Source organism: Sciurus carolinensis, chromosome 13, assembly GCF_902686445.1.
Source record: "Sciurus carolinensis chromosome 13, mSciCar1.2, whole genome shotgun sequence".
NCBI classification, from domain to species: Eukaryota; Metazoa; Chordata; class Mammalia; order Rodentia; family Sciuridae; genus Sciurus; species Sciurus carolinensis.
Window position 1 is genome coordinate 36,525,341 of NC_062225.1, and position 12,419 is coordinate 36,537,759.

At 39.4% G+C, this 12,419-nt stretch overlaps 1 pseudogene; it reads left to right on the plus strand.

Moving 5' to 3' along the window:
* Nucleotides 1-1,084: 1,084 nt before the first annotated feature.
* Nucleotides 1,085-2,144, plus strand: LOC124962860 (alpha-globin transcription factor CP2-like; annotated as a pseudogene).
* Nucleotides 2,145-12,419: the final 10,275 nt, after the last annotated feature.

The following is a 12,419-nucleotide window of genomic DNA, read 5'->3' on the forward strand; positions in this document are numbered from 1 at the left end:
GCAAGTGGCCACAGGAGGAAGTTTCAGAAGTGGTCACCTGTAAGTATGATTGGCGTCCACGTCACAGAAGCCAATAAAAAAGGAAGATAAAAAGCAAACATACAATTAATAAAATGAATACAAATATATCAATAACTTTTACAAATATAACCATAAGAAATTCTGACATTAACAAGACATGAATTTTTAGATTCAGTTAAAAAATGTTGTTTATAAAAAAATGTCAAAAGTATTAATACTCTCAAAAGTTAGAGCCAGACACAGAAAAAGTAGAGCAGGGAAATAAAAATTAAGGAAAGCAAATGTATTAATATCAGACAAAATAAACATTAAGGCAAATAGTATTGTGAGAATTTTTTTTAAAAGATCAATAATGACTTAACTCATCAGAAAGATTTACTAATTTAGAATTCAGTGGTCACCAGCAGCGGAAGGAGGAGGGTGCCATGATTGGTTGATGAGGGTCTCAGACCTGGAGGTGCCTGACAGATCTGGGTTTCAAGCCTGTGCTGGGCTTTCTCCTGTCATGTTTCCAAGCCATGAGGGCCTACAAAGAGCTATGAGTTAGTTCAGCAGAAACTTGGATTTTGTTCTAAGAGTCATGAATGAGTAGAGATGACCTTGAACTAACTGGAAATGAGATCTGGAGGTGAAAGAAAAAGCAGTCCTGGAGGGAGGGAACTTCCAGCAGGAGCAAGAAAAGATGCTGGGGAGGCTGCAGGTAGGGAGGTAGGTCTGTTGCTGCTGGAGGTCTATCTGGAAAGTAACGAGCAACCAGTATGAGTCCAAGAGGATAACCCAAGGAGTGGGAAAGGGAGAGTCCAGGGCTGCCTCTTTGAAGTCTGGAATAGTTGAGCAAAGAGGACTATTCTCTGCTGAGAGCTTGCCAGAAGGAATTTCAGATGCCTAAGCAGTCCAAAACAAGGAGACATGATTAATTGGGTAGGCAGTGTGGGTAAGGCTTGGGGCTAAGAAAGAAAGTATCTCCTGGGAGATCATGGTTTGAGGTTTTCTACTATCTTCTCCCTTTCTGTTATGCCTTTATAGAAAAAGTGGTGTCTCTTGGGACAAGGAAGGAGCCAGGATGTTCTGGAATCTGAAGCTACCTCTGACTGATGGAATCATTGCCTCTGGGCAGATGCAACACTTTGATGCTAACCCATCTAGGATTAACCAGAAACTGGGTGCTCACATTTCTCATTTTTAAGCAATAAGAACCAAGTTTATTTCCTATTAATGAGGATAAAATCCTACCTTTTTGTCCTATTTTGCACTGATACCTCTATAAGCAATATCATCATGATGAAACCCTGACATATCTCAATCAAGGGCAGTCTTTTGAAATCTAAATACTAGACATTAGGAAACTTCCAGAACTTTAAGAAATCAATGCCAAAGTGGTGAAGAGTATATCCTGTGTAGTGCTCCAGGACAGAAGGCTACAATACACTGGACATTAGTAGCTGAAGGGTTGGAGGTGTAGTCAACCTGAAGATAGGATTCTTAACATAAATATCCCAATGTCTGTGGGTATAATCAATCTTAGGGCTAAGCCAACCCAAATGAATAGAGAGTAATCTCTATGGAATACAGCAAAGAGGACATCTCTGTCTATTCATTAGCACCAAGTTTACTATGAGGAAACATGGTGTAGAAAAGGGGGTGCTGTTCTGAATTGAAGGCTGAAGGAGAATGAGAATGAGAAATATACTGAGCACTCACACTGAGGCAGCTAACTGATCAAGGTCTTCAAGTCCAAAGGTGCAGACAAAACCAAAAACAAATGGGGGGGGATTAAAAAATGAACAACTCATGAAAAAGAGAACTATCAATCTTCCTATGAGATAACCATACTCACAGAGTGAACTTCATGGCCCAAAATCACATGTGTTAATGATGTCCCACCCCCTGGCTTCAACAGTGCCCATGGCAGTTTTTCTTTGGAGGAAAGAAATGGTTCACACTATAGCAGCCAGAGCCACTCCCTCCAATCACAAATAACCTCAAGTCAACAACCACACCTTAGCAACCTCATTAGTGGTTGTCTGGAGTGTATTTTTCTACTTGACAAGACTTTTTGCAAACTTCTCAAGGGAAGAAGTTTACCGAAACTAACTGCAATTGATGTGATCCAGATCTGCTGATGGAAGCTTCTTCTCAGCAAAGGAAACAATCAATAACATGAAGAGACAGGATACAGAGTGGGAGAAAATCTTTACCATGTGCACTTAAGATAGAGTAGGATATATGAAGAACTCAAAAAACTTAACACCAAAAAACCCAAAAACCCAATCAACAAATAGGCAAAGAAACTGAACAGACACATCACAGAAGCTATACAATTGATCAACCAATATATGAAAAAATGTTCAACATCTCTAGCAATTAGAGAAATTCAAAGCTACTCTAAGATTTCATCTCACTCCAGTCAGAATGGCAATTATCAAGAATACAAGCAACAATAAGAGTTGGCGAGAACGTGGGGGAAAAGGTATATTCATACATTGCTGGTCGGACTGCAAATTGGTACAACTACCCTGGAAGGTAGTATGGAGATTCCTCAGAAAACTTGAAATGTAACCACCTATTGATGCAGTTATCCCACTCCTCCTCAGTTTATATCCAAAGGACTTAAAATCAGCATACTACAGTGATGCAACCACATCAATGTTTATAGCAGTTCAATTCACAATAGCTAACTGTGGAACCAACCTAAATGCCCTTCAATAGAGTAATGGATAAAGAAAATGTGGTATATATACACAATGGAATATTACTTAGCCTTAAAGAAGAATGAAATTATGGCATTTGCGGGTAAATGGATAGAGCTGGAGAATATCATGCTAAGCCAATCCCAAAAAACCAAAGGCCAAGTTTGAAAGAAAACCAAAGGTTTTCTCTGTTATGCGAATAATGGTCCGTAATATAGTGGGGTGGGAGGGGAGAAGCTAGGAAAGAATGGAGGAACTTTGGATTGGCCAGAGGGGAGGGATGGGAAGGAATGGGGTATGGGGATGGGAAGGATGGTGGAATGAGATGGACATTATTACCCTACATACATGTATGATTGCACAAACACACTGTGAGACTGCATTGTGTATAGCCAAGAGAAATGAGAAATTGTGCTTCATTTATGTACAATGTGTCAAAATTCATTCTGCTGTCATGTGTAACTAATTAGAACAAATTTAAAAAATAAAAAATAAATTTAAAAAGGCTAGATAATACATCCAAGGTTAACCATTTGTTTGTCAGGAAACATTGCAGTTGAAGAAGCAGTAGCAACAGCAGGAGATGCATAAACATAGAGATTCAAATGATGCTCTTCATGTATGTTGCCATCTATCTAAAACAACTGAAAGCTGTTGGTTCAGACTAAAAAGAAACAAAAAAAAAAAAAGGAAAGAAAAGAAAAAGAGTGGGCATCCTTGAAGGGTACATGAATGAAGATTTGAAGGTTTATAGGAACCTGCCATGGAGGCAGAATCCCAGACTTCTGTGTTGGCCCAAACTTTGTTGGCACACACAGATTACTGCCCAACTTGCAGTTCTGCAGCTATTTCTTATTTAAAATTTCTGGATGGGATTGTTGAATATACTAGAAATTCCACATCATTTAGGGTATGCATGTAGGGCATAATAATGAGGAAAATTGTGTTATGTTCACTGGAAAGAGGTTAAATGAGGATCTTCAAATATCCATTCTTGTTCCCCTTCAAGTATCAGAAGTGAATATTTTCTCAGATGAGACATTAATTTTTTTCTAACATTAAAATGAACATCTATATTTATTAGTATATGCTCATATACATATATTTTTATATATTTAAGAGAACAACAGGAAGGCTTTAAACCAAACTATATGGAAAATAGAGAACAGGAAATGAAAATGGGTGATACGGTCCCCGTGGAGCAATAAACATGGGAGATGTGTTTATCCCAGCAGCTGCTGGTAACCAAGGTCCTCCTCCAATTATGGGTATGAATATGAACTACAGAGGAACTATACCTGGCCCACCAAAGGGTCCTGGTCCTGCCATGGAACCAGAAGGAGCTGCAAATATAGGAATCACAGTGATACCAGATAATGGAGCAGTGCACAGTGATAGCTTTCCCCAAGCACCACCATCCCAATGGGCTCACCTATGGGGAACAGAACAGACTCTGAAACACCTCAAGCACCCATGAGTGGTGTAGGTCCTGTGAATGGTGGTCCTGGTGGCTTTGGTAGAGGAAATCAAGGGGCAACTTTGAAGGTCCTAATAAGCATCACAGATATTAAACATTCTTTCATTCCTGGATATTTAGAAAAAAAATTCAGTGGTATGCCTTTATACTTTTACCTGTTACCTAAAAGAAATGGTTTTATTGTTAATGTATGTAGATGTAAAATTTTTCTTTTGTAAGACTTGAGGTTTTTGTATTTTTCTTTATTCATAAGCTTTATAGATGGGAATGGGAATGATGATGCTCATCATTGTGAATGTCAAAATGTATTTGTGACTAAGCTAAATATAACTAGGCCATAGTACTGTAAATCTATGTAGTTACTTAATCTCAATAAAGAAATCATATTGGACCATTAAAAGAAAAGAGAGAGAACCTCAATCTCTTTTGCATCAAACATACTGATACCTCTGCTTTTTGCCATAATTGATCCCTGGGTTCAATGAGGAGAAATAGAGGATTTTTCTTTTGGTTCCCCTGTGATATTATAACAAATAGTAGTTTTAACAAACATTTATTGAGCTAGGCAGTGTGATAAATTCTTTAAATGGATTATCTTCTTTAATCCTCTTAATAATCCTACATGAAGTAGATACTATAGTGATTCATAACTGCAGACAAGTGAATGGTGACACACAGTGGCTAAGCAGCTTGATAAATAGGAGGCCACTAGCAGGAGGTGATGATGAAATCCAAACACTGGCAACTTGTCCTCTGTTACTCACCACTCAGTTTTGCTAAAGCCACCCTTGATGGTCTGTGCTCAGCACTGTTCCTTACTGTAGCTTTTCTGGTGAATAGGATGTAACACTGAGTCTGAACTGAGCAATTGACCACTGATAGAGACAAACCATACCTAAATAGTGAGAAGCACCTTAGTACCCACAAAGAAATGGAAACATAGGTGCTTTTAAAGTATCATCAGGTATCAGAAGTGGCTCTTTTCTCAGATGAACCTCCAGGTATAACCCCAGCAGATTTGGCAGCTAGTGACTGGATTTCTGACTAGGGAAACTGTGAGATAAGAAATGAGTGTTGTCTTAAGTGACTATATGGTAATTGGTTAGCAACAATAAAAAACTAACACAATGTCCCTCCTGTTCCTTCAAATGCTCTTTGTTCTGTCAATATGTCTACAGACATTCATTCATTCATCAAGTCACTATATATGTCTGTGTATATGTTCAGTACACCACAAAAGGAGGGAGAAAGGGATGGAGGAGGGAGGGAGAGAGGGGTGGGAGAGGGAGGGAGAGAATGAGACTCTATTCTGTTTAATGTCAGATTTCTGGACCAGGTTTCAAGGCTACAGCAAGGATTAGAACAGAGAATGTTCTTGTCCACTTGTAATTTACTTTCTGTTGGAGGAAGACAGAAAAAAAGAATATAAACAACTAGAAAAAATGTTTAAATAAAAAATGATAAACAGAATACAAACAACTTTTTTTCAAAATTTTTCATAGTGATAAGTAGGTGGAGAAATTAAAATAACAGGGGCCATAATTAATCCATTTCTATTAGGATGTTTTTGATTTCTATTCCCCTTTCCTATCTTTTTTTCAACATAAGTAAATATCCCTTGGACAAAATAAAATTCAAGGTGTCAAGGATATTACCAAAACATCATTAATTTGTCAACAGAAAGATAAAGATGAAGGATAAATTATGGTGAAAAGAAAATGTTCCATTGTGCCTGGGAAAATAAACATGAGCTGGCACCAGGACTCTCGTTAAATAAGGTTTTAAATCACATACCTTATTCAACCTCCTTTTTGCTTTTCTAAAGGTTCAGCCCATTCAGACACTTTCAACCATCCCCACCAAACTAACTAACCCCTCTCCTCTCCTCTCCTTTCCTCTCATCTTTCTCCCACTTTTTCAACCAGTTGGAAACAGTGTTAAGGAATCTGGGAATCATGCCACAGAAGGAACTCATGAAGGAATTTGAGTTTTCAGCTAACAGGAAACTATATCAATGGGTTCAAGTTACAAACAGATAAATTCCAAGTATAAAAATTTTTTCTAGAATTGAAATTTGTTTAACATGGAATGAATTGCCTAAGAAACTTATCCTGGGAGGAATTCAGAGTCAATCTGTCCTTCCTTTTAAGAGTTGTTCTAAGTCATTTCCACTGTGTTTAGAAATGGGTCCTAGAAGACCCTTAAAAAGAGTTTAATAATATAATTTGAGATAGAATGTTAAAGACTGTTGATGAAATGATTTATTAGCCCTCTGTATCTGGGTTCAGATACAGAGGACAGAATCTGCTCTAGCTACTTTAGGCAGAAAGGAATTCACTACATGCTATTAGTTACAGGCAGAAATACCAGAAAAGCATGCTCACAACAGGTTTCAGCAACACTTTCAGAACCACACAGCAGAACTCACCCTCTGAGAGAGGCTCCGCCATGTCAGAAAGAATGTCAAGGAATCAGGAAGCTCCCTCCACATCTGCTGACTTCAGGACCAAACTGCCATTCAGAATGGAGGCATCTGTGTTCTGATATCTGCTCCATGACATGAGGGACAGTCTCCTGGCACCATGTCTCCTTGATGAAAGTTAGGACATCTGCAGAGCCCAAGACATAGGAAAGTCTGGGAAACACAGGCCTCTGATGTAAGGAAGGCTTAGTAAGACTTGGGGATTCAGAGTTCTCCAAGTGATCTAACTCATCCCAAATGTAATCACTTTCCACTTTAGGTTCCTCTGCCTCACATCAATGCTTGACTTTCACATGTGATCTGATGAGGAGCTCCAACCCCCACACCCCCAACTAATTAATCCTTGATTAGATCAACTGCAGCAACGAGAGACAGAAGATTGTTTTAGGACAGAAGAAACATCAGTTTTCCAGCTGAGCCTTGGAGTAAGAATTTTAAAATTCAAGTCATTTGTTTACATTTTCAAATGCTATTATAAACAGCCAGCTCAACCCCATGGTGCTTATATCTTGTAACCCACCATACTCAGTATGGGATACCCATGATTCCAATAAGCACTTTTTTACTGGAACTTTTGTAATTTAATTTAAGTAACTTTTGTCTCTCCCTACCCTGATCTGGTCTATCAGTAGTCCATCCATCCTCTGTTGATTATCAGAGCTTGAGGACATTCAAACTCAAACAAGCGTTGTAAGTCACCCCAGGTTACCATCTCTGAATAGCTGCTGCCTGTAATCACTTCTAGAGCCAATTTCTAGAACCAACTTACTTTAGTTACTTCTAGTATAAATAAATTTAATACTCATTATGAAGTAATTTGTTTAAAAAAGGTGACTTGTTAAAAAAAAAAAAAAAAAAACTAGGATAACTGAGCAGAGATTCTAGGAATGACCTACAGACAATGCAGAACTTGACTACCCAGAGAGTGCTGCCTCTGTTCTGTTTAGGAAGCTGGGTTCAGAAGTCACCTGTTAGCAACAAGACCATCATACTTCTGTGATCCTCATCAGCAAATTAAATATCTTGCTTCTTAAAAACCCCAAAGCTAAAACCAGATAATAGAACTTCTACTACAGCTACTGGGGGTACAGGGCAGAGCTCCTCCACAACTATATTCTCTTCACAATGTTCATTTCTTTCTTCCTTGTAACCTCACATATAACGATCAGCTTGGAGGAAGCTGGGTCATCTATAGAACTAAAATCTAAGGGAATCTTGGAAATGTGCTTAGCTTTCCAGCCTGTAGCATTCACTTAGACATAATTCCCAGATCTCAAGCCAGAATCTGAAGTCTGGACATTGTATTTTCTATAGTTTGAATGTTTGTGTCCCCTCTAAAATTCATATTAAAACTTAAGTCCCCAATGCAACCATGTTAAGAGATGGGGCTTTAGGAGGGGATTAGTTCATGAAAACTCCACCTACAAGGATGGGAATAGTATCTTATAAAAGGGCTTGAGGAAGTTAGCTAGCCCTTTCCCTCTCTTCCACCATGTGAGAACACAGTATTTGTCCCCTTCAAAGGAAGCAGTATTCAAAGTGCCACCTTGGAAGCAGAGACTGGACCCTCACCAGACACTGAACCATCCAGCATCTTGATCTTGGACTTCCTAAGCCTCCATAACTATAGTAATAAATGTATACTACTTATAAGTCACAGAGTCTACAATATCTTGTTATAGAATATAGGAATGGACTAAGGAATTTTAATGATTAGCTGGAATGAAAACCCTCACTCAGCAGATCTTTATTCTGCCTCAGCCAGGTTGACCCTAGCCAGGGATATAATACTAATGTTATCATAAAGACAGACCTTCCAGGTTAGTGCTATGATGTTCAACTCTTACCAGGTTACTGCTATGATGAATACACACATAAATGATGCTATTTCTGTGTTGAAGAATGTATGGTTTGCATGTGTTCCCCAAACTTCATGTGGTACAAGGGTCAGCAAACTATGACCAGGTATCAAATTTAGTCCATTCCTAGTTTATGAAAATAAAATTTTGTTGTAACATACTATACCCAAGCACTTTGTTGTGTAAGCCCTGTAATGGTAGAGCTGAGTAGTTGTAGCAGAGACCATTTATCTGCAAAACCTAAACTATTTAATACCCAGCCCTTTATAAAAAATGTTTTGCTGATCTCTGTTTTTTAATGACTCTGTTGATATTAGCATGGTGCTATGCATCTGTAATCCTAGTTTCTCAAGAAACTGAGCAGAAAGATCATGAGTTTGAGGCCAGTCTGGGCAACTCAGCAAGACCCTGTCTCAAAAAAATTAAAAAATGGACTTAATAACTTGTTGAGTGGGCCTCCTCCAACCTTGCACACCCTCCACTCCTCATCTGATGGTAGAGAGAGGGAGTAACACCTGACCCAAGTGTATGTAATCCACAGGTCTGGAAGGTTAATGATATACTCTCTGTCTCGATAATTGGTACTAAGAGACCAAGTCTTTAGTCAATTAATGATAATTTCTCAAACCAAAGAGTCGCTGTTGAAAGCCAGAGTCAACACTATAGCAAACCAAAAGCAAAACCATGCCAAACTTCTAGGGGAGCAGAAAGTCCATGAGTAAAGAGGAGAAATTCTGGAATACAGAGATACAGACATAGTACAAAGGGCCCGTAAGAAACTGAAGAAGTAGTTTTGGCTCTGGGCCTTCTGGTTTTAGTCTCCATGTCCCCAAGTCATACATTCTTCAAAACTGCACTTAAAGGACTGCCTGTCTATCATTTGGTAGATTTTCATAATTCTTAAGGAGTTTCTGTTTCTTATATACACTAAGTCCTACCTAGGACATTAAAAATCATAAAATCGCAAATAATCATTCATGGGAAAAACCAAAGGATAGATATTGAGTGAAGGTTGAGGTTAGAAAAGGATGGCTTCATGAAACCTGAAGACATGAATTCAAATCCTAATTGTAGTCCTACCTCCGTATTCAATTTAGAAAATCACATTAGCTCCCAGTGGTTCCATTTTTTACCTCTAACATGAGAATAATGTCATCTGCTAAATTTAGTTTCCTGAAGAGTTATATAAGATACTAAATGAGAAAATAATTTTTTAAAGTTAACTCTTCTACCGAAATAAGGGTATGGGCCAGTACATAGCAAATACTCAATAAATTCTCTGAACTTTAAGTTAATGACCATGGCAGAATGGTCCAAGGAAGCCACTCTTGAGTTGGTGGATATGTCTGGTCATATGGGATGCAGAAAGCAGAGTAAAAAGCATAGATCATGTTCACCTTCCTAGCATCTGAGAAATACATTTAAATAATGCCTTAGTTACCCCCAAGGTGCTTAGTCTCAGGAAGTCAAAGAGAGAATGATCCTTGGATGATAAAACAAAGGTTCTTCAAATGTGATTCGCAAATCAGTAGCCTTCAATGTCACCTGGGAACTTGTTAAAAATGCAATTATTGGACTTCACTCCAGGACTAATGTGTTAGTTATCTATTGCTATGTAAAAAATTGTTCCTATGGGTCAGGAAATCTGGGCATAGCTTAACAGGATGCTTCTTACACTTTTGTTGTTGTTGTTTGCATTCACACTGAGAACCAAACATATTTATTGTTTTCCTATTTTACTTTTTGCATTTTTTATTGGTTCTTTCTAATTATATATGACAGTAGAATGCTTCTAGCTTAAATTCTATCAAAAAATTGCAATCAAGGTGTAGAGTAGGGCTGTGATCATCTCAAGGAACAATTTGGGAAAGATCTACTTCCAAGCTCATTCATGTGACTGCTGGCAGGCCTCCTGTCCTTATTGGCTTCCAGTAAAGGAGGGACATCAGCTCCTTGCCATGTGGACCTCTCCAGAGAATGGCTCAATGCAAACAGCTGGCTTCCCTCTGAGCAAATAGAATGGGAACTATAGTCTTTGCAACGTAATCTCAAAAGCGATATTCAACCACTCTTGCTGTATTACATTCATTAAAAGTGAGTCACTAGACCTGGTCCATACTCAAAGTTAGGGAGGCACAGAAAGGCATGAATACCCAGAGATGGGATCACTGGGGGCCATTTCAGAGACTGTGATCTCTGAGCAACTCTGCACTGGGGCCCAAATACCTGTTACAACAAGACTTCGAAGTGATGGTTACACACTTCACTGGTCTGGAACAGGCACAAAATTCTCTGCTTAATAGAAACCTACAAACATAATCCATTTAATCCTCACAAGAATTCAGGGAGGCATATACCATTAGTTTCATTTGGCAAATGAAGATTTTGAGGCTCAGAAAGTTAAGTGAGTTGCCTAGGATCAATACATATAGTTAGTAGTCAACTTGAGAATCAAACCCAGGCCTTCTGGTTACAAGTTGAATGAGAATCTAGAATGCTATGCCCAAAGACTGGCGGCTAGATAAATGGCACTTCTGTGTAGTTCTCCTGGTGGTATTTCTCTCTTTAATGCCCTGATACCCCAAATAATCAAGTTTCAAATCACCCTGGCCCCATTAGCTACAGACCTCATAAATTCTACCTGACCTGCTGATAAAAGCCAAGAGTACGGGAATCAAACGAAAAACACCAGGCCCCAAAGCCCTGTTTGCCTTCACAAAATTTCCAAGCCACAGGTTCTTCTTGGTTTGTTTCCTCCACACTAGTGAGAGGGGAAAACGGATCATAGACTGTCCCGAGCCGGCAGGCCACGCCCCCGCCTCGCCACGTGTTGAGCTAAGATGGTGCCTGCCAGATGCTGGCGGGGCTGCCTCTCCTGCACACGCAACTGTCAGACAATACCAGGTGTGTATCAGGCTAGATTGCGTGGTGCTTCATGACTGGCCAAGTATACTACCTTGTTCGAGCTCTGGCGCACAGACAAGTTTTGCCTTCGTGCTATTTCCCCTGATTGGCTTTTGTACTTGATATTAACTGGGTTTATTCCCCCAATAAACAAGACTTGATCAGGCTTTTGTCTTGTCTCCATTTCTCGTGTCTCTTGTCTCTCCCAATCCCCGCTCCCCCCTCCAGGTTCCCGTTGCAGTCCTGCGGGTCGGGACAATAGATTGGAAGCAAAATTTTCTGCTCATATTTGTCACAGAAAACCTGGACAGTTTCTAGTAGAGAGTCCATGAACTCTTCTCCAGAAAATGCCCCAACCATGTTTTTCCTTCAGGAGAGGGTTTCTTGGCACTGGCTACATTAGAATCACCTAGGAGTATGTCAAACACCTCAGTGGTGGACTCACTGCAGAGATCCTGCTGTAATTGTTCTTGTGAAGGGCCCAGACCCTGATGCTCTGCCAGAACCTCCCCAGCAAGCCTCCTGTGCCCAATTTGAAGATCATAGCTCCAGTGTTTCAGACACTCTTCAGAGTAGCCAATAAAGGGAATATGACTTTCTTGTACCCTCCTACTAAAATCCATCATCAAGTGTTTTAATAAGACTGAGAAGCAGAAACCAGGTGGAGCAGGATGGGCTTGGAGTCTCTTCCCCAGCTCAGCTAATCCAGTGGAAAATAAAATAAGTACACCAATTGCTATGATTTCTATGTGGCTTGTACCCCAAAGGTTCATGTATTAGAGGTTTGACCCTCATTGTGGCAGTGTTAATGTAGTAGGACTTTTAAGAAGTGCTCTAGTGGAAGCCCATTAGGTCTTGCTGAGGATACTATTCTTGGAAGGGATTAAGGTAATTCTTATAGGACTGTGAGTTATTTATCTCAAAAAAGAACTGGATAAAAAAAAAAAAGCAAATCTGATCCCTGAGTCCCTGCCTTCCTGTTTGCA